The sequence below is a fragment of the Gekko japonicus genome, unplaced genomic scaffold, assembly GCF_001447785.1.
Source record: "Gekko japonicus isolate JY-2015 unplaced genomic scaffold, Gekko_japonicus_V1.1 scaffold1002, whole genome shotgun sequence".
NCBI classification, from domain to species: Eukaryota; Metazoa; Chordata; class Lepidosauria; order Squamata; family Gekkonidae; genus Gekko; species Gekko japonicus.
In genome coordinates, this window is record NW_015172033.1 from 259,469 (window position 1) to 268,739 (window position 9,271).

Here is a 9,271-nt window from a genome sequence, read left to right on the forward strand (position 1 = left end):
TTTAAAGAAAACCATCAATAGCCAATTTACTGAAATAGTATGGAGGGGAGATAGAAGACAAAAAGACAGGCACTGTACTTTACAGTCTTGTGCACTTTTATCTGGGCTCTGCTGTTGTAACAAATCAGAAGGATGTGTGGAGCCAGGGATTTCTTTCTATATTGAGGGGCGAGCCTTGTTCCAAATCTGATCACCACATTCAAACTACCGATGGAAGCCATGTTGGTCTGCAGTAGAACAACTAGCTTCGAGCCCAGTAGAACCTTAGAGACAAGATTTTGGGGGTATAAGCTTTCTTCATCAGAAACAAATTGTAATTTATATCCTAAAATCTTGTTGGTCTCTATGGTGCTACTGGACTTTAGCTATTCAAACGAAGTAAAATGAGATGCATTTCATTTTTCTCTTCATTTCCACATGCTATCTAAAATAATCTGTAGGCTGAAGAGGCTGTCTCTTGAGCCAACATCTCTGGGAACTTTGGTTTTTTCCCATTGCGTGCCATGTGCTTTCTTTGTTCAAATAAACTGAGAAACTGCTGAAGAACAGAGGCACAAATGCTTATAGGACAGCCTGTAAACCTTTCCCTCAACAAAATCTTCCGCTCACTCACAAGAGGAGGGATTCATAAAATATAGCTGTCATGGATTATTTTTTTTGAGGGGGGGGGAAATGCTAGATAAGGTTCAAAGCAGTACTTCTTTGAAAATTCTGAGGGAATAAAGTAGTCTTGAGAGAAACTTTCCCGTTATGGATTACCTATAAAAAGAATAAAAGAGATGAACACTGAAGGTTTTTCCTGGTTGTAAACAAATAATTTGTGAGCGCTGTGCACTCGGGACACAAATAGACCCCAGAATTAGAAGTGCCCCTAGCTGACCAGTATATACATATATCATTGGTCTGGTGTAATGAAGATTACCTGATAAAGATCACAATATGACAGTTTTCCTTTTGCACTGGCTGCTGAACAGCCAGAAACTGTTTTCTGCGGTCGGCCAGCTATTGATCCGGCTCCCTCCTGTCAGTGATGCAGTTAATGGGAATTCCACAGGCAAATAAAAGCTACATTTTGTCTTCATTTTCATCTGAAATATGAGCTGGTCTTTTGTACTCCAGACAGTCATTTATTACTCATTTTCCCTTATTGATGTTTATGAGCTGAAGCATAAAATGATTCTCAAATGTAGTTTAATTGAGGCAGCAGTTGACACGGTGACCATGATTACCGCTGCCCCATCAACTACATTAAGGCTTGCTTTTCATTGGGATTTCGTGCAGCGTGTGGTGGAAAGGATCCTGGAAATGCAACAATGCTGTAGCTGGAGAAATATGTCAATTTGTCTTCATAGGTACTGAGGGGAGGAAAGCCCGAAGTCCTTAACAAACAGCAACAGAGCAGTAAAGTGTTTCTTATTACTTCACATTCAAAGGCATTCTTTCCCACCTCCAAAATCCTAGCATTCTTATTCTTATTCTTTAAAATTACATTTTTGACATGCTATGTGTATATATGTTTATATGTGTGTGTGTGTGTGTGTGTGTATAATGAAACAAAACTAAATGATTGCCCCCTGAAATGAGTAGGAGGAAGATCTGCCATATACACAGCAAGAGGGGAGGCCAAGGCACTCAATTCATTTGTAAAACGGTAAGGACAATCAATATGGTGGGGAAGTATTTTTATATGCAGTTATTAACTCATAAGCTACAGTATATCTCATCTCATTTCAACAACAGCTGAGGTCTCTATTTCCCCCTGGAGGCCCCTGCAGGTCCCATTATGAGAATCATAAATAATATGTGCTAATGAGATATGAATTGATTATGTTGGAAAAGCTGACATTTTCATCCATCATTCTAAATGATGTTTAACAATGGATTACCAGCCAGTAATTCCTCTGATATGAGATTAAATAAAATAGCAGGCTGTTTCAGCAGGCTAGCTCAAGGAGATGGCAATAAATCTGCTCAATTACTGTATTACCAATCCGTTTTTCACTGCTAAGGATATTATTATTTCATTTAGACTTGTTCATGCATCATAGATTATTTTATTTCAGTCAGTCAATGGGAGAAACTGCAGTATTTTATTCACTGAACTGCAAAGAACCAGGCTTTGATAGAGTACAGTAAAAGTGGCTCAGTAGGCCTCAAGCAGATAGAGTAAAGTGTGCAGAGCTCCTGGAGAACCGAAAAGGCATGGCAAAAAAAAAAAAAATGCATCTGAGAATGAGGTGCCTTCTTTGGAACCTAATTTACTTCACTTATCTGCAAAGTTTTACCGAAGGATACTGTCTAAGAAACTGATCAATTGAAACAAAATTATTGGATCCTCTAAGATGATTTGAACTTCACCTGAGTCCTGTAGTATATTGGGAATTAGATCATTGCAGCTATCCTTTGGCCTGCTAAATTAGATTGCAAATAACTGTAATACAAATGGTGTCACTTCCACACAGCACCCTGCTGAGAGAAGAAAAAAACAATTCCAGAGTTGGTCATCAACAAGTAGAAAAGATATTTTGCTCGGCAACCCAAGGTATATTGCCTGTCAGTTTCTGGAATTTCTGCATTGGGAAATTTGGGAATAGCATAGTGAAGTGAAGAGCGATTTCACTGTAAATTTGGAAGGCCTGGGTTCAGATCTAGGCTTTACCATACTAAGGGTTTATTCTCATGACCATTTGATGCAATGGCTTTTAGTGGTAAGATATGCCACAAACATTATGCTTTCTACCAGTTGCTGAAAACTGTTGTGGCAGGTGCAGATAATTGGTTTTCCATGTGCTCGGTGCCAGTGTGATCAAGCTACAATATGTTGATCGTAGTGGTTATGAGAAATGGTTATTAACAAACTGTCCTAGACAGACCACTCTTTCTTGCCTCATTTCTCATTTCTCAACAGGAATGCTGTTGTCCTTTGTTACCACACCCTGATCTTGTTTATTATTTGCTAGTTGTTCTTCATTTTTTACTGGAATGTCTTCGACATCAGCTGCAGTGAGGACTGCTGCAACAGGTTGCTTTCCACAGACCTTGCTAGAGCTGTGGTCATCATTTCACACTGGTGATGCACACTGGGACAAAACAATCCCAACTTCAAGTATAGGCTAATGGGGGTCTGAACCTGCTGAGACTGAGAAGGGAAGAGATCTTGGGGTTGTAATGGACAGCTGAATGAAAGTGTCAACCCAGTGGGCTACAGTGGTGAAAAAGGCAAACTCTATGTTAAGGATTATTAGAAAAGGGATTGAAAATAAAACAGCCAATATTATAATGCCCCTGTATAGTGAAGGATTATTTGGGTGGCAGAGTGCTCAAGGCTCATAATGCAGCGGAGCCAATCTGGTTGGCGTGTGCTGACAAGAAACAGAGCCTCTGTATCTTTGCAAGCTGATGAGTCCTTTATTGTAAGGAACTCCATTCTAGACAGGATAGAGTAGAAGTGTCTGTTGTGGAGAGGGGAAACGAAAGAAGTTTGTATGCAACTTTGAGACTCCGAGTGAAGGGCGGGGTATAAATCCAATCTCTTCTTCTTCTCTTCTTCTTCTGAACACTGCTGAGGATTAAATCATGAGTCACTTCTTGTCCGCTGCATGATTGTGAATGAGTCTGTTCTTACAGATGAATACTGCATTACAATCCTAGAGTGGAAAATTATCAGTTTAGGCTACAGGTGAAGGATGCTATTTTTTTCAATGTTACTACATTTAAAAAAGCTCTCCTTGTAAGTTAAAAAACCTCCGGCATATCAGAAAGTCCTAGTCCATTCCCCTCCTCAGTAAACTAATTTTTGACTTGTCGTGGAAAATATTAAAAAATGGCATCCCCGCCTGTATTACAGTCCATTCTAACTTCAGTGGTCTATCACCTCTCTCTTACTTCAATAAGGCTGCTTCTGGAACCCACTTCTTAGTTGTACCAAGGAATTTTCAATGTAACTATCCCATACCTGTATCCACTAGGAGAAGATAGGATCATTCCCAGTTCTTCAGCCCTATACTCAGGAAAAAATGAAGTTGGTACACTGATGATACACGAGTGCTAACAAAATGTTACTAATTATGCCCCCTTATACCAGTGGAACACTGCCAGAACAAAGGGCAAAAAGTGTGTGAAGTAGAAGTGTGGCAGAGAAAGAGAAGAGTTTAGGAGAAATCCTTTACATGCTCAAGATATTCCTACAAAAGATTAGAAGGTGGGGCTACACCACGGCGAAGCAGTTGATCCTCAGGATCCCGAGATCGCTGACTCTCCATGCTTTTTAGGGGGATTTGTGAGGGCTCTTGGAATCTCACCGGGTCTCCTGGAGGGAGATCTGGTTGCAGAGGACTTATTTTGGGCTCATTGTGAGCTGCAGCAAGTGATTTGAAGCCCGGAATCATGACTGCAACCAAGCTGTGAGCACCCCCCACAAGAGAGAACTGTACCTCATCATAACACTAATGAAGATAAGATTTACATCGTAAGTACCCATGAATGCAACATTCAAGATCTGTCGACCCTCTGAGTACCCCTCTTTAAATTGCCCAAAAAGTCGAGGGAACAAGGAGGCGGGAATTCCCCCCCCTCCTTCTTTTTTTGTTGATGGTGAGGAGACCAGAACTTAAAGATAGATCAACATTGCCATGTGTCAGGTTCAACAGCAAGTAAATCTCCACACACATTTCCAGGGAAGCATTATGCTTTATTAGACTACAGGTCTGTTACCATGTCCACAGGGTTATTGTTAGGAATGACAATAGGGCGGAACCATCCCTTCATATAGCAGGATGAGGCAAATGGCTAAGCAAATGAAATCCAAGCGCGTGGGCAGGAATTCTCTCGGCAGGAGGTTACATAATAAGTGGGAGAGTCTCAGTGCCCCATAAGAGCCAAAATATTCACACCAACGGTGGAACGCAAGCCCTCCCCCCATCACAAGGTCAGACAGATAACTCAGTCTGGCAGCACTGGTTCTCACGATCTCCCTATCGCTACTTATGGCAAGCGGGCAGAGCAGCGAGCAAGCTATGAGGCATGCTCCGTAGCGCCAGGGTCAGAAAAGGGAGCAAGCAAAACATGGCAGCTAGCTGACACCAGGGGCAAAAAGACAACTTCTTTCATTTCAACTTTATAACAAGCTTTAAAATCTTTTTACTGAACTGAATTTAAAATACCATTTTTTCTTTTTCTTTTTTTTAAGTCTGCCCTCAAAGGGTAGAATTTTATTTGTTTTTTCATAACAGACAAACCGAACATACACACATATAACACAAACGGGGGTATCAAATGCTTATATTTCCAATAATTGCCTCTTAGATATTTTCTATCTAATACAATATCATGTATCATTATTTTCTATGAGCTCACATTTTTGTATCTTAAAACCAACATCTGTACCTGCTATCTCAATGTTCTAACCTATACTTTGCTCTAGGGATTACATTTTTAGGTTACAATCATTTGCACTATTATACCAATTATAGAAGCACCTCCATGTGTTCTGGAATATATAGTTTGTGGATCCTCTTATCAACAAAGTAAATTTATCATTTTCCGCTGTTTCCATCAGTTTTTGTATATATTCCTGCTTTTTTGGTACATCTTGTGCCTTCCAGTATTTGGCATATAGCATTCTTGCCACTGTAGTAGAGTAGGTAATTAAATATCTGTTGCTTTTTTCAAAGTCTTTAGGTAGTATACTCAGAAGCATTACTTCGGGCATAAATGGAATTGTACATCCCAATATCTTCTGCATTATTGCATGAATCCATCTCCAGTATCTCTTAGTTACATCACAATGCCACCACATATGATAAAAGGATTCTGTACTAGATAAATATTTCCAACATTTGTTAGAACTCTTACTATTCCCTTTAGCTATTCTATCAGGTGTTATATACCATCTGTAAAACATCTTATACATATTCTCTTTGAATGCAATAGCTTTCGTCATCTTAATGATTTCTTTCCATATTTGTTCCCATTGTTCTAATTCAATATTATGGCTTACATTCTGTGCCCATAGGATCATATTTGGTTTAACATTAGCATCATACATTATATCATTAAGTAAAAAAGACATAAGTTCTTTAACCAACTTAGAGTCCACCGAGGTCAAATTTTTTTTCATGTCTGTTAGAGAGGGACACCAGACTGAAAGCCTCTAAAAGAGCCCAAGATGGATAGTCCAACTGCGAGGAGAGATCTCAGTAATTAGTATAAGTTAACAAGTATGCCAGATGATGTAAACTAAGATCAGGGAAACCAAGTCATCCTTTTTGAATGGGAGTTCATCCTCTTTAAAGAATCCTTTTTAAAGAAATTCGAGGTGGTAAGGAACCCCGCATAAATTTCCAAAATAAAGTATTAATTTTATGAATATATTTAAATGTCCAAAATAAAGTATTAATTTTATGAATATATTTATAAGGTACTTGAAAAGGAATTGCACATAAAATATAAATACAATACTTCATTTGTATGAATTGACTGCCACAGACCAACTATCACAAATCAAGTATCACAGTTTTCTTCCTGGATGAATGAACACAGTCTGGAGACAAACTTACAAGGAAAATATGGCTGCTGGCTATGCTGCCATAAGGGTTGGGGGCGGGGTTCTAGCTTGCCAAGAATGCTGCATTCCTTTTTGGCTTCTGTAATGCTTGCTTATCTATGGCCTTGTAGGTGGTGAGTAGTGTCTGGGATTCTAGGGAACCATGGGAGCGCTTTTGGTTCTCAGCTTCAGCTCTAATGGCCTGGGGCTCCTTCTCCCACACACGGGAATGTGGCTAATTGGCCTAAAAAGGGGGAGTGCATACGAATACCCTATATCCCATTTTGCTTGTAAGGGCGATGCCATTCTTAACAGTGCCTTTGTTAATGCATCTATAGCTCTTCAATAAAGTATTACCTTTTCAATAAGCATGTACTCAGTTGTAGGCTGTGGAACTCCCTCATTCTCTATCTACGCACCTCTCTCTCTCTCTCCGAGATGAGCGACAAAGAGAAGAAACAGGTCCCCTCCGAGGAGGAGATTCCGGTCCCCACCACATCTGGAGGGGAGACTCCCATGACCCAGGCAACGGCACCTGTGACCACTACACCTCCGGTGACCACCTCTGGGAAGGGAGCAGTTCCAAAGATGACCTCGACCCATTTGTTCCTGACCCCTTTGGGGCCATGGCAGCCACCTGGCCAGGTATACCGACTGAGCTCCAGGTGGAGCCAATTCAACCCGGACTCCACGGCAGAGACTTATATGATTACACAGGGACCCTGGAGAGACAGTAGGTTCGACCTGGGGTTTGCCTCAGCTGGAGGTTTTCCCCCCTACGGGGTCCCCTTAGAGCCACCACCGGGAGCATGGGTGACGGAGAGGTCGAAGGCAAGGAGTGGGTGCATGTCCCCTATTAAGGGACTGGAACTGGCCCATAGAATGGAGGTGGCGGATCAGGAGAGGCGGCAGCTGCAATGGGATTTGGAGGAAGTCATCCAAGCGATCCCGCAGTTGGTGGTCCAAGCCATCTGAGCGGAGAGGGAAGCCCAACCGGCGGCACCGGTAATCCCTGCTGCCCCACCGGTGCCTCCGCCACTGCCCAGACCAGAGGATGTACCTGTGCCGGGACCAGGAGAGGCCCCAGCTCCAGTGCCATGACCAGACAGCCTGAGAGGCCCGGTGCTACATCGCCCAAAAGACCTGATCGAGGCCACATTCAATGGAAACCCTGAGGAACTATCCTACTTTATGGTTTGAGTGATGAAGTTTGTGGAAAGGTCGGGCCACCTGTTCCCGGAGGGAGCCGCCATGGCTTGGTATGAGGGATTGCACAATGCCAGGGGCCTGGTGCTGGCGAATTTGGACGCTTTTATGTGGGCGTTGCGTGCCAATTTGAAGACCGGAATGCTGGGCCCAAAGCAAGGGCGTTTCTACGCACCCTGAAGCAAGGGAGGAGATCAGTTAGAGAATGCTCCTCCGAGTTTAAGTTGCACGCGGCCAAGGTCCAAACTTGGCCAGATCCAGTGCTAGCTGAGTTGTACCAGGTGGGACTGAACCCAGAGATCTGGGAAACAGTCCTACGGGCAGTGGACCCGATCTCTTTACTGGCATGGATGCAAGAGGCGGAGAGTGCGGAGACCCGCCTGAATACCCTGCACCTGGACATCACAACAGCAGGAGGTAAGCCTAACCGCCCAGTGCAGAAGATGAAACCGATGAAGTTGGCTGAGTCTACTTGAGAGCAACGCTTGCACCAAGGGCTATGCCTAAGGTGTGGGGAGCGGGGCCATTTCACATCTGACTGCAGTGGAACAGGCCCAGGGAAACAGAGCCCGAGCAATCCCGGGAAAGCACGCCTAGCAACCCCGACCAGGAAGTCGACAGGGATGCTGAAATATGCCAAAGCCCTCCAGGCAGGCCTTGAGAAATTGGGAGATGACTCCATGTGAATACGAGACTGTGCCTTTGCAGGTTGGGGCGGGGGATCACTGGGAAGAGGGGTCGTTCGTGCTCACCCTGGCCGCCAGATTCCCACTGGTATTGGGGGGCCCTTGACTACATGGACATGATCCATACATTCTGTGGGATGAAGGGAAAGTGCAGTTCATTTTGCTTCAGTGTCAAGGGTACTGATGGAACCCGCAGTGGGGCCAGCAGCCAATAGTGGAAACCCCTAGAGTGTGTTTGGCTCAAGAGGAGCTGCAAACCATTCCCCCTGAGTACCGTGACTTGGCTAGGGTGTTTGAAGAGGAAGAGGCCAATGAGGTTCCACCCCATAGACACTCGGATTGCAGCATTGAAATGTTACCCGGCCAAAAACTACCCAAGGAACTCATTTATGCAATGGGGCCAGCCGAGAAAGATGAACGGCACAAATTTATCGATAAAAACCTGGCCAGGGGTTTCATCCGGCCAGCCTCCTCCCCTTTTGCGGCCCCGGTGCTTTTCTGGAAGAAAAAAGATGGGGGGTTGAGGTTGTGCACGGACTACCGGGGATTGAACACAGTGTCTTCGACCAATGCTTATCCCATGCCTTTGATCAAAGATCTACTGGCCAAAGCAGCAAAAGGGGAAAATTTTCTCGAACTTGGATCTCCGTGATGCCTACTTTCGGGTTTGCATCAGGGAGGGGGATGAACACAAGACTGCCTTTAATACACCCCTGGGTCAGTTTGAGTACTGTGTGATGCAGTTCGGTCTTCAGAGGGCGCTGGGGGTCTTCATGAATCAGATCAATGAGGTGTTGCACAAGCACTTGTTCAAGAGGGCACTTGTTTAACTAGA